This window comes from Sinocyclocheilus grahami, unplaced genomic scaffold, assembly GCF_001515645.1.
Source record: "Sinocyclocheilus grahami isolate Dianchi unplaced genomic scaffold, SAMN03320097.WGS_v1.1 scaffold332.1, whole genome shotgun sequence".
NCBI classification, from domain to species: domain Eukaryota; kingdom Metazoa; phylum Chordata; class Actinopteri; order Cypriniformes; family Cyprinidae; genus Sinocyclocheilus; species Sinocyclocheilus grahami.
Window position 1 is genome coordinate 260553 of NW_015505511.1, and position 13284 is coordinate 273836.

A 13284-nucleotide genomic window follows, 5' to 3' on the forward strand; every position below is an offset into this window, starting at 1 on the left:
AAGGACCTCTTTTCTGCTACTTCTCTGACAATATAATTTTTGCATCAACTGACCATTTAAAACTTCCCACCATCTGTTAAATAAATAAACCGCATAATGGAATTAAAATCTGCCAAATATGAATCTGGACATGACTCTAATACTGGGACAGGCGGCAGATGTCCCACACGTGAAATTATATAACACGAACGGTCAATCTCAGCTTATCGACTGCTTTATGTACAGCAGTGTGTTGATCTGGGACGTGTTCTTGATTGTTTCAAACTGTCAGAGTGGGTGCATGAGGGGGAAAAAAGTAAAAGAGTGTGGGAAATGTGAGGAAAGAATGGGGAGGATCCTCAATCCTCACTATAGCAGCTGTTCGGTCTCTGAATACAGGCAATAATGAAGTGCTGTGCAGGATTTCTCTTGCATAGACAGGCTTGCAATAACAGAAAGGACACTAGTAATACAATAGCCACACAACACAATAAAATACACTACAGGGACACCAGCAGTACGAGCCACAAGATTCACAGTGTGTCCTACAGTCAACGGCTCATTGTGTAGCTGCTTTCTCTCACACAGTTTAGATGCAGGGTGACGGGATCCCCATATCAGAGAGCAAACCACCTTCAAATGAGCCATTACAACATCACTGCGTCCCTGGCCGACCTTTGCACTTTTAACACACTAACCGACAACGACTTCGGATTAAAAACAAACAAATAGATTCAACGAATGTCACGACTTTCATATTTGTATGTGCATACATTGCATGGGTCAAAATAATAAATTTTTCTTTTATGCCAAAAATCATTAGGATATTAAATAAAGATCATGCTCCATGAAGATATTTTGTAAACTTCCTACCTTAAATATATCAACACTTCGTTTTTGATTAGTAACATGCATTGCTAAGGACTTCATTTGGACAACTTTAAAGGCGATTTTCTCAATATTTGGATTTTTTTTGTGCACCCTCAGATTCCAGATTTTCAAATAGTTGCATCTCGGCCAAATATTGTCCGATCCTAACAAACCGTACATCAATGGAAAGCTTGTTTATTCACATTTTTTATTGACCCTTATGACTGGTTTTGTGGTCCAGGGACACATATTTATAAGTGAGTCCTAAAGTACCTTTGAGTGCAATGTACAGTGCACTCTGCATCCTCCCACACCCCCTCATCTTTAGTATGCACTACTATTTCTCTTCTTATCTTTAGCACTAGCAGCTCTATAAATAGGGCGCGAAAGACTTTGGGACTCAGATTTCAGTCGCGGCACAAGGGTCTCGCACTCAGAATAGAAAAGAACAAGGTAAGCGAAAAACTAAAAAACAGTAACGTTAACGTTACGTTTTAAACTCACAGGAGATGCGACAAAAAGCGTTTAAGATTACAATTTTTTTTTTTAAAAAGTGTCGGTTGAAGAATAAATCTCTCTTTTGAAGCTGCTCAACGCTGTTGGAATTGCATGCAACGATATGTGTGATCCGCTTAACCACAAAACTTGGCTCTAAATGACAGTTCGTCGTTAAAACATAACCCAGAACACAAAACGGGGTGTTTTCCCAGAGTTTTAAGCCGTTAAACTCACCTGTTTGCTCCTCACAGAGTGAAAGTCCAGTGAGCGCTCGAGCGCATCTCTCTCATTCCCGCCTCAAGAATCCCAGATTACCTCAGAGGATTAAACACGACAAAAACAGCCCCCGAGCTCCACAAACAGACCCCAAGTCCACTCAGTAAAGCGCAAAACGCTGCTCTCACACAGCGACACTCCTCTTGCCTCATAAAAGGGGGATTTTCGGTTGTAGTGTGTGTTTGCGAGGATCTGCTGCAGCAGTGAGAGAAGCTGAAGCGGTCACGTGACCAACTAATCCGCCCCTTCTCTGAGCGCACGAATGCGATCGACCAATCGGAACGCAGGATGCTCACTATGTCCCGCCCACTCGCGTCCCAGCTAGAAGAATTAAAGGTCAGTGTTTACGATACTCAGTGCGTGTGTGAGAGATATAAACGACTGTATGGCACAAATCCACACTGCACCTGAATCACACGAGCAGTCAGCGCATAGATTAGAAGAACACAGTTGTGATTCCACACAACCTTGTGAAAAATTCTGCCAATACAAAATACTGGCAAGTTGTGTTCCACTGCATTCAATCAATGTTTTGGGCTCAATACAATCGACAGCATCTGTAACATGCTGTGGATTACCAGGCAACAATGTAGACTTGCTAGTTCGTAAAAGCGAGCAAAATTAACTTTTAATGAAATCTACATATTGCATATTCAGCAAGATATTCTGAATGGATTACAAGCAGAAACATGTAGATTATATTTTTGTTAATACAAAAACTTGTATACAGAAGTGTTTTAAGATGTTAAAGGGGTCATGGGATGCCCATTTTCCACAAGTTGATATGATTCTTTAGGGTCTTAATGGAAAGTCTGTAACACAGTTTGGTAAAAATTTCTCAATGGTAGTGTAAAAAAACAATTTTTTTACCTTGTCAAAAACAGCTCTTTTCAGATCAAGCCGTTTTTTGTAGCATTTTCCTTTAAATGTTAATGAACTCTGCTGACCCCGCCCCTCTCTTCCGAGCTGCTCTCAGAGAGACTGTTTACTTTAGCCGCTTTCATGTGAAACTTGCTAATTAGCACATTATTAGGAAAGGCGATTTGCAAAGATTCATTACAAAACATTATACTCACTTCTTCTGTAGATGAGGCTGGATCATGAATGATTTGCGCGAACATAGACGCATTTATGTAGATCGGGGGCGCATTCTCTTCAGAAACAATGTAATCCACTGCGTCTTCAGCGGCTCAGATGTCGGGAGTAAATGATGACTGCTATGTTCATTATTACATCCAACAACAGAACACCTCAATCGCTTGTTAGGAGTCATTCTTGTCTACATCTGCTCCAGCGGTGAAACAATGGCGGACTGATGACAGCTCACTCAGGGCGGAGCTAAGGTAAGACACCAGTCCAGTCTGTGCTGAGACGCTACTGTTAATCAAACTATCGTGGGATAGTGAGATCGGCTCGATTTGAGAAAGGGGAAAACATTTAACCAGATTTAAAAAAAACACTGGGTGGATTTTTATCATTATAGGGTGGTTGTGTACACACACTGCCAACACACATTTCAGTTCAAACAACTTGTAGAAGTGCATGTAGCATCCTATTATATCCTAATATCTCTTTGGGTTTGAGACTTTAGTCTTTGCAACTTTAGGGATCTTATCTATTCACGAACAGCTTGTAACACTCCAAAGAGAAAGGAAAATTTAAAATGGCAACATATGACCCCTTTAAGTTGTCAATTATAGAGAAAGTGAAGTTGATGTCACGCCGCAATGAGTTCTGGGAAACTGCTTTGTTTATCCGCCATACTGGAAGGAGCGTGCTGCCCATCCGCTATTGACAGACTATAGAATACCCAAGACGTTTCACACGTATAGTTTTGACTGGGGAAAAATGCAACGCTCAATATGGCCGCTCTATCGCAGGAAGCCCCGCCTTCTGAATGAAAGAGCCAATCACTAATCGGTAAAGTCAGCGCGTCACTGCAGCTGCCGTTAGAAGTCCCGGTTGCTATAGAAACAGTCAGCGCTCTGAGATGTGCTCTCAGGACTGCGCATGCGCACTGGCTGATCTAGCCTGAATAAGATTTTTATAACGCTATTTGAGCAAAAGAAACAACATTTATGACACAGTTGTTGTCAGATTTCATTGGTGATTTCAAATTTCAAATTAGTTAGCTTAGTGAACAGTTTTGGAGAATTTGATGTTTCCCCATTCAAAGAGATAGGAGCTGCACTTGCATGCCCGAGGGGCATTTCAAAGATGGCCGCCAAGTGACATGACTTGCCTTAAAGGGACTTTGCTATTGAGTATAGTGCAGTATTTTGATTTTCTGTCGTTATTATGAAAAAAAATAATAATAAAATCACCATTATAATGGCATTCATGTTGCATCGAGAATTGCAAAAGTAACTCAGATCATCGTTCTGAGAGAAAACTGGACAATGCAATGTTTTTTGCCCCGCCTTTTCTACTTGTAAAAACACCAAGGGAAGCAGGTCGCGGAGATGATGAGAAGACGCAGGATGATAAATCTAATAATAATAATAATATCACCGATTAAACCCACTGCCTTCTCACTCAAAAAAAGAATCACATTGCTGTGTGTTTCTGAAAGTTTTGATTTTGTTTGGTTTAATAATTAACATTACCCTTGCCAGTATGACTCTCACTCGGCTTGTGAATTAGCAGAACTTGAACAGGGACTTTCTAAAATGCTTTACTATAATAACGCTTCATGTGGCTTAATGTACTAAGACCGCGATAAAGACCAAACTGTAAAGTATATGTGCATATGAGCCTAAAATGTTAATACAACACATTTATTTACACATTAAGCGTTTTCCTCTCATATAACGTAAAGAAAATGCTTAATGCACTGAGACAATGATATTAAAGGTACACACTTCTGTACACACCTTACTAATAAAGCATACAATATGAACTTTAAATAACTTAGTCTTAATGCATAAGCGTTTTCTATGGATTTCTCAAGGGAGGAAAAGGCTTGTAATTTAATCGTGTAATTAACGCATCTTTTAGCATCACTGTCTTCATATTAAGCCAGCATTTTATAATGCCATAGCTGTTCACAAGCGAATACAAATTTATTTACACATTAAGCGTTTTCCTCTCATATAACGTAAAGAAAATGCTTAATGCACTGAGACAATGATATTAAAGGTACACACTTCTGTACACACCTTACTAATAAAGCATACAATATGAACTTTAAATAACTTAGTCTTAATGCATAAGCGTTTTCTATGGATTTCTCAAGGGAGGAAAAGGCTTGTAATTTAATCGTGTAATTAACGCATCTTTTAGCATCACTGTCTTCATATTAAGCCAGCATTTTATAATGCCATAGCTGTTCACAAGCTCCCAGGGATTTGAATCGATGTCATTTGTTGGCATAAATATCCGGTTGTTCGGTTAATGTGACCCACAATCTCTGATTCTCCTCCGTGGCCATAGAAAAATGAATATTTACAATGACTATAATTATACTTCGTCATTGAAACGTTTCCAACAAAGAAATGGATCGACTTCTGTCAGCTTGTTGAACACACTTTTATTTGGATATCTGACCATATGACGGCTGAAGCAGCAGAAAGCGTCCAGCGGGCGACACTGTTTTCACGCTAATCAGATCAACATTGTAAACAAAATTCTACAAAACTTAAGTGAAAAATCGAATGTTCACGCGGCGCGATAAAATAGCTTATCTTTTCTGCAAACGATACAATGAAGAATGTAAATATTTAACTTAAAGGCAAAAACAAAACAAAAGATAAGCAGGTATCCGTATTAATTTCAGCATTAGTATGGCGTGACGTAGCTTCACATTCTCAATTCTTTTAGCAACCTTGCGTACCTTATGTAGCTCTGCCCCTTTTCAGCGCTGCGCTCGTTGTCTTTTGTCTTCCGGATTGTATTTCCACAGCATGAAGTTAAGACCTAACGTATTTTTGAATGAACTGCTCGTTTAAAAATCTTCCCGACCTTCCCTACTGACATTTGTTATGACATCCGCTCTGAACATTAAAATGCTCACCAGCTAATTACTCTTCAACAGTGATGCTATAGAAATATACAGAGCTACCACAAAAACAGAAGTTCAAAGTCAAAAATCTAAAGATGGCTGCGCGCTTGTTTCTCTGGTCCACATTCATATTGTGTTTACATGATCCTAACAGAAGTAATACATTCTGGATGTAATTTTGCTCAGTTAGTAAGCGATCACTCTAGTCTCATGTCAACATGTTTGACGTCTTATAGGCATAGTTTCGAAAAATGTGTATTTTAACACATACTCTGGTTTAATGTCTTGCCCAATACGTTTATTTAAAATGAATAAGCAATTTTAAATCACACTAGGCTCCTGTTAACGTGCTTAATGTTTAACTCTTATGGCTATCAAAAATTATTCAGATATTCTATTGCAGTGTCTTGCCCCATACACTTCTATTGTAAGCACATTACCTAAAATGTGACTTTGTTTTTACAAACAAAACGAAATTATGTAATGATACAGTAGTATGAATCAGCTAATAGTGTTTTGAATATAAATTATAATTTAAAAACCTGCTACAACAAAGAATCTAATTTCATAACTGGCCTCTAAAAGCATCCAGCACAAGTAAATAAACAAAACTGAATAACTATTTCCCACAACCTGCCATCCAGAGGACTGGAAACACTTTATAACACAATTCCTAACTCGAACACGAGGTCAAGGTTAGCATGGCCTAGTTTGCGTCTATAGGTAGATGGGATATACCATGCCTTTTTATATTTTGTCAAGAAACATGTAAAACCACAAATACTGTATTATATTACAGTAGATATTTTAGCATTTAAAACGGGTATCAAAAGAGCAGACAGACATGTCAGACACTGATATCTCACTCATAAATCTCTCTCGTAAACCTTTTCCTGTCAACGTAAACACACAGGTAAACATAACTTACATACAGTATACACACCTTATATCAGATGACATCAGGGAAGTAAGGATCATGATTGTTGTGTACACAGACATCCAACAGTACAGTAAAACAGACCAAACAGACACAAGTTCAATCAAGGACATCAGAAAATGTAAAAATTCTATGCAATTTAATGGCAGCATTTGGATATGATCACACTGATTAAAGTGAACCAATAAGAAGAGAAAAAGAGAGAGACAAACAGAGTCAGACTGACTATAAATAAATGGTTTCCATGAGACCGTTCACAAAAGTCCAGTGGGAGGACAGTCATTCAGATTGACAGCCAGAGCACATGCAGGAATTCCTGCGAGCCGGCAAAAGCGAGCGGAAAATCTTTGTCTCGTGGTTTGGCCTGAAATAAAGCCAAACTTTTATGGAGACTATGCCCTGTTATCGCTCCCTTTCCCACAATTCCCTCTGCCTACTATTTGACTTGAGCAATACCAACAGAACAGGTGCAGATGTGTGTGCGTACTTCCCCGTGGTCTTACGCAAACACACGCCATCACCGTTTACTCTCTGTCTGATGGTTCTGCTCCATGTTTCCCACAGGTATCTCATTGTACGAGTGCATTACGTGATGCAAAAATGTTGGAATGCAAACACAAGACCTCATCGCAGACCCCTTTCCCCTTCAATTACAGACATCCGGGTCTTGCACATTGTTTTTACACTTGGTTCAAACTGGATTTGATAATCCTTGCCCTTTCATACGGCTCTTCTGCGGATCATCAGTCCTTATCACTGCTAAGTGTTTGCATTCGGTGTGAAACCTATTGTTTGTATTGCTAAAAACTGTAAAATATAGCCCACAGTTGTGGCTTTACACACACACACATTGTTGTGATATCAAATCAGGCCATCATTTCTCATGTTTCGTCATAGTCACTTTTTGTGTGATGTCTCAGGGAAAGGCAGAATCATTGTGGCCACTACAGAGGCTAATATTTAACCCACCCTGACTTCTGAGCAATGCAGACAGTGTATGTCAAACAACTCTTCCACACAAACACGCACATTTAAATGACACTCTTACTGAACCTGCACGTAAACTTGGAACTGAGATGAACTCATTAAATTGATGATCAAGCATTTCAGAAGACCATGAACACACAAACAGCCGTCTCAGGTATTGAGGGATACAAATGAATTCATTAGGTAAACTAGCTCTGGTGTAGTGAAAATAGATGGGCACATGCAAACATTATGGTCTAGACATGAAGGCACATTAAAAGTAAAATCCTGTGTTTTTCATTATCCATTATTTTGGTGTAAAAGTTTGATTTAGAAATGTCTGAGAATTTATTTATGTAATGGTTAATAATATAATATAAACATTTCTAATATTTAAAATATATTATGTGTTTTAAGTCTTTGTTGCATAAAGGAGAAAATACCTGTTTTAAAAGTTTACAGGGTTTGCGGTAGTGGTCGACCGATATGGGTTTTCTGACAGCCGATACCGATGCCGATATCTTGTAAAGCAGGGTTGCCGATGGCCGATATAATTTTATTTATTTTAATTCATATTTAAGAAATTTGAAATCATTTGAAAATGGATTTAAAAATAAACGTGTAAAATAAACATACTTATACTCTAGAAGACAAAGTATTTTTCACAAATAAATAAATATTTCATAAAAATACAATAAAAAAAAAAAATGAAGTAAACGCTGTAACCAACAGAGCACTCAGTATTCTGGGAAGTTTGTGTGCATTGGGAATCATATTTTCTCAAACAAAGCCAAGGTAACACTCATTTTACATACAGCACACAGTGAAAATGACATGAATATGACATCGGGCAAATGCATAAAGCGCAGCATAATTTGAAATCAGTCACGAGTTTAAAGTTTGTCGATCGCGCGTCTCCAGTGAAGCTGAACTCTCCTCCTGTCCGTATTCAATTCGCACAGACCGACCGTCACAGAACACGCGATCATGCAGGTCACATGCACACTTCACAAGATCTCAACTAGATTCGACTAAGTCTGCAAGGTTTGTGAAATTAAATGTTCATTAGTCATTCAAAGATTTGTTTAAATTATATAAATGCGTATTTGCGGAATGCTGACGGCAAACGAGAAAGTATTATAATGTTTGCCTTTAATAATATTAAAGCAATCGTTATAATACTTTTTTGTATACATTTTAATTCCTTTGTTTAACAGTTCTATCTGATTATTAGATAAACTTCTATCCGTATTAGACTGAACTGAATGTCAACAGCGAACAAGAGGGAGAATGTAAGCACTGTGTGCTCAGGCGCTGCCACAGCAGTTCTTGGCGCCGTCAAAATAAAAGTCCCGCCTCGAACACATCGGCCAAACAGGAAAACTTATCGGCCGATGCCGATATTTTAAAAAATGCCAGATATCGGTCGATATATCGGTCCGACCACTAGTTTGCAGTCTGTTCCAAAATCTCGTAGAGCAGGTAATGCACATTGCGCTTGTAATAATGTTTAGTAAATACCGTATAAAATGAAATGTAACTCTTTCCCTGCCAGCTTTTAAAAAAATAAAAATAAATACATTGTCAGCCACTGCCATTTTGATAATTTTCACTAAATTTTCACTAAATTTTCATGGCCCACATAATATTTTGTTGAATGAATATCTGAACATGCAATATGCCAAAAGAAAAAAGCCTCTTCTTTAAACAAAACAAACAAACAAACAAAAAAATTAACACTTGAATGTTGAAAAAAAAAAAAAAAGCTGAGAAAATCAAATTTTTTAAAAGACTACATCCAAACATAGATCAAAACATAGATGGAGTCGATCGCTTCGATCAACACATCCAAAGCTTGCACAGTTCTATAACACTTTCTGGGTCGTCATTTCATTCGGTAACGGTAGGCAGTTTTGATTTATGCTGTATGATGATCGTGTTATTTTTGCATATGCATCTTATGTCAGATCGCTTGATTCTGTGTTTGATAGAGATTTACTCTTTCAGAAAATAATAATATTACGTCCTACCGTATATAACAATAAAAACGCGTCAAGCCGGAAAAGTCCATCAATGGCGGGGAAAGAGTTAATTTCAGCAATTTCTGTGTCAGATTCATTTTCTATTATTAAATATGCACAGCATATCAGCTAACCATCATCCTAATCTCAAGCTATCAGAACCCAGTTGACCACTAGGCTACTTTCAAAACAAGATAAGTGGATGCATCTTTTTTTTAGTCTTTAATAGTCTGACTGTCAATAGTGTGTCTGAAATCATATTTACATTCTTAAGACTGATGCTTGGACGACTCTATTGGTATTCTTGCATTTCAGTATCATATTTTCTTGTTTGTCTGTCAGCCAGACAGTAAAGCTCATGGCTGATGTACAAGCATGTGCCAAGATCCACCTGTAGCACTGCAGCTCCAGGAGGGCAGCCTCACCTGACAGCCGTCAACACATTCCCCAAGTGTAGCAAGCGTAACTTAGGGAGCAACCATCTTGGAAACACGCACACAGTAGACAAACAGTCTCTGCTGCATCTTTGTATGTTGTCATTTTTCAGATTCTAAACGGATAACTGATAATAATTACCATGTAGATGCACAAAAAAATAAACAAATCTTCTGAATGCGCAAACATATCAACTTCATAGGCCTACATATTAAAAGTGAGTTGGATAAGTCACATTACCTTCATATTTTGTCCGAAATCTGACCTGGTCAGAGAGTAAAAGGTGAAATGTCCTGCTAGGTGCACTGACTTTTCCAATAACAGCGGACGCAGCTTGACAAATACTGTAGTTTTCACTCAGCCGTGAACTCTCCGTGATTGTATGCTTTATCTAGAGAGAGTTCCTCAAGGGAAATTATTTTACCTTGAACTGTTTGTGTCTTGAGCCGATTTCCGATTGTTTTAATTCAATCCGAGTCAGAGCATCACAGGATGTAAAAAGGCTTTAAAGAGAACAATGGAAAACAGGATTTTCCTTGCTCTTTTGAAATAAGAGTCTGATGTAAAATGGTGTCATACTTTAAAGTTTACAATATAAAGCCCCCTCCCTCATCCACCTAGACAATGTATGAAAACTTGCAAAACTACAATAGATAAGTGTAGAATATGGCAAAGTAGTAGTATAAGACAGTTAATCTTCTCCTTGAATAACCTTATGTACTGAAAACCCAGTACATTCTCATCTTGCTACAGATCTGTGTTTAATTAGCTATTCTTGGTATCCTATTATTCTCAATACAAATCAAAGCCTTTTCCTAATAAAGTAGTGCCAGCATTCATTTCACACTAATAACCTGTTAGCTCGCTCGCTCATTCATGTTTAGGGATTATGTAATGGCTGATGACAAAGAGATAGACGTTGCTCTTTTGATCATGAAAGCCGCAAAAAAAGACAACAAGCTGTAACTCTGAATAATAGAGATGGTAACCGTTCACAAAACAACATGTGATGCTATTGGCACCTATACAATTTTGCTAAATCACCTGACTTTATTGTGCTAGACTGCTGCTTTGTTATTTCACTGAAATTAAAGATAGACTGAACACTTATGTACACTGATGCACACTTTATAATAAAATTCATCTCAACACAATCAGTTAATTAAGTTCATTAGTTAACTCATCAATGAGTTAATTAGTCAATTTGAATTATTTTATTTATTTATCAATCAACTCACAGACTTTGTCTTTCACAGATTATCAGATGGATCACAGTTTGAGAACCATGGACTGCACAAACCAAACAAGCACTAATAATCACCATATAACTGATCCATTGAAAATATCCTTTCCCAAAAGAACTATCCAGAAACCATTCACCCATGTGTAATAGGCCTCATTTTGTGATGACGCTGATAAATAAACTGATAAAGGGGATGTTTGTGTGCTGCTATGTATCACATGGCACTGCTGTGACTCTCCATGTCATGACCACACAAGTTCAAGCCCCTCGGGACAGAGTCATTTCAGAGGCACAGATTAGATCCTGATGGAGGATATATCACATGGGGCTGTCAAACCTGTTCGTAGTAGGAAATCTTGGCTTTAGAGGAACAGAATCACTAAACTTAAATTAGTGGCTAATTAGTTCAAATCACAATGTAAACCCTCCAATAATTTACAAAACAATTTAGCCTATTTCTAAAGTTATAACAGGATTCTCAAGGAACTAATTGCTGTCCTATCATTTTCCATTTGTTCTTTATCACAGTTACCAAGAGAATTATTAACAGAGCTATTAAGGAACAGCAAACGTCGAGTGGAATAAAAAATGGAATCCGTACATTTCGTACAAAATCCCATTACCAACTCCAAGTCTCAGCTCTCGTGTTACTTATCTGATATCAGCATAACCTGATCTGATTAGGTCAAGCTCAAAACTTTACTTTGTGAACTCAGAAACGAAGGGAATGTCAACAAGCGACCTTTAGCACAGCATAATAGCCATCTCACTGTCCCTGTGGAGCCATTTCAACATTTCTGGCAAGGGAATGAGTAAATAAAAAAGAATGAATATTAGAGAGACAAAGGGAACAAGAGACTCATTCACATCTGCAGATGCCATTGTTGCTATCTAAAAAATGTAATTTCACAGTCACACCATGTCCATTGTGGGGTTGATTATGAGAGAGATGATTACTGCAAGTTCATGAGATAAAGCTGAACTCCTGGCCTTAACCAGGACTTGTGACAGCAGATTTGCGACTTGTCATTGAACAATATTGAACTGAAACAAACAAAGCTTGCATGGATGAAGGAAGGGATGACTGTTTCCTGGAAGGGTATTGCGCAGTCAGGAAAAAGAAACACTGTGTGTGTGTGTGTGTGTGTGTGTCAATGATGTATTACCCCATGAGCCAAAAGACTTTCTCACAAGTTTTGTATGACCACTCCTCCACGCACACACACTTAAAAACATCTGCTGTCCACTCAGCCGAACTATCAAGAGGTTTCCAGGGAGACAAACACAAACAGTGGAGATGTATGTTGTGGCCCCACCTCGTGCCCTAAGAGAGCAATCAACCTGGGTAAGTCCCCTCCTCCCCTTCCTTCAAACTTCACATATGGTCCTCTTTACCATCTTCAAGGGACTCATATATAGAAAACATCTCAAACACACGATAACATAAACCATGTGTACAAAAGCTTTAAGAAGTAATGGAGCAAACGTGCAATTATATAGGATGATCTTCCGTCTTCGTTCTTTGTATGAGACCTCATATCGAGCCCTTCGCTAGATTACGACGTTATTATCTGCCACCTGCTATGAGTAACCACCTAGATGTGAAGATTTTTATAGGCGTCCCAAAGGCGTGAACAAATACATGCTAGGTCATGAACTTGAACTTTGACCCTTTCAGCCACTAGATGAAAGAGTGATTTGTAGGATGAAGGGTTACAGAGGGGAGTTACAAGCTTTCTTTCCTCTGGGTTTCTGTGTTTTCAAAGCACATTGACTGAATGAAGGAATCACGCAGAACTTTCTCCTACGCGGTCATCATGTCCTGCTCAGGAATTCCCCCCAACTGAAGGAAGAAAACTTGTTTTATTCAGGGGGTCTCATCTGAAAGGCAAGAAAGCCTTCTGAAAGGCCTGTTAACACTTTGATCTCAGTTCTTTCTGGGCTTGTTTTGAATAGTCAAGCTACAAGCAAGTTTAGATGCAGGCCATCAGCAAAGGTTGTAGGTGCAACAATGGTTTCCTGCATTGCTTAGTTTCTGGCCTATTAATGTAAGTTAGTG

The 13284-nt window shown here is 38.4% G+C and overlaps 1 protein-coding gene across 2 annotated transcripts in view; it reads right to left on the minus strand.

Annotated features, from left to right (window-relative positions):
• The window catches only part of add3a (adducin 3 (gamma) a), a 79318-nt gene that overhangs the window by 30335 nt on the left and 35699 nt on the right, over nt 1-13284 (minus strand). The window contains exon 1 of one of the 2 annotated variants that reach the window (XM_016295228.1): nt 1582-1852. The exons of the other annotated variant lie outside the window; for it this stretch is intronic. The gene's annotated coding sequence lies outside the window, so the exon portion shown is untranslated. Of the gene's footprint in view, nt 1-1581; nt 1853-13284 lie in introns of those variants that run through there. 2 annotated transcript variants of the gene reach the window in all.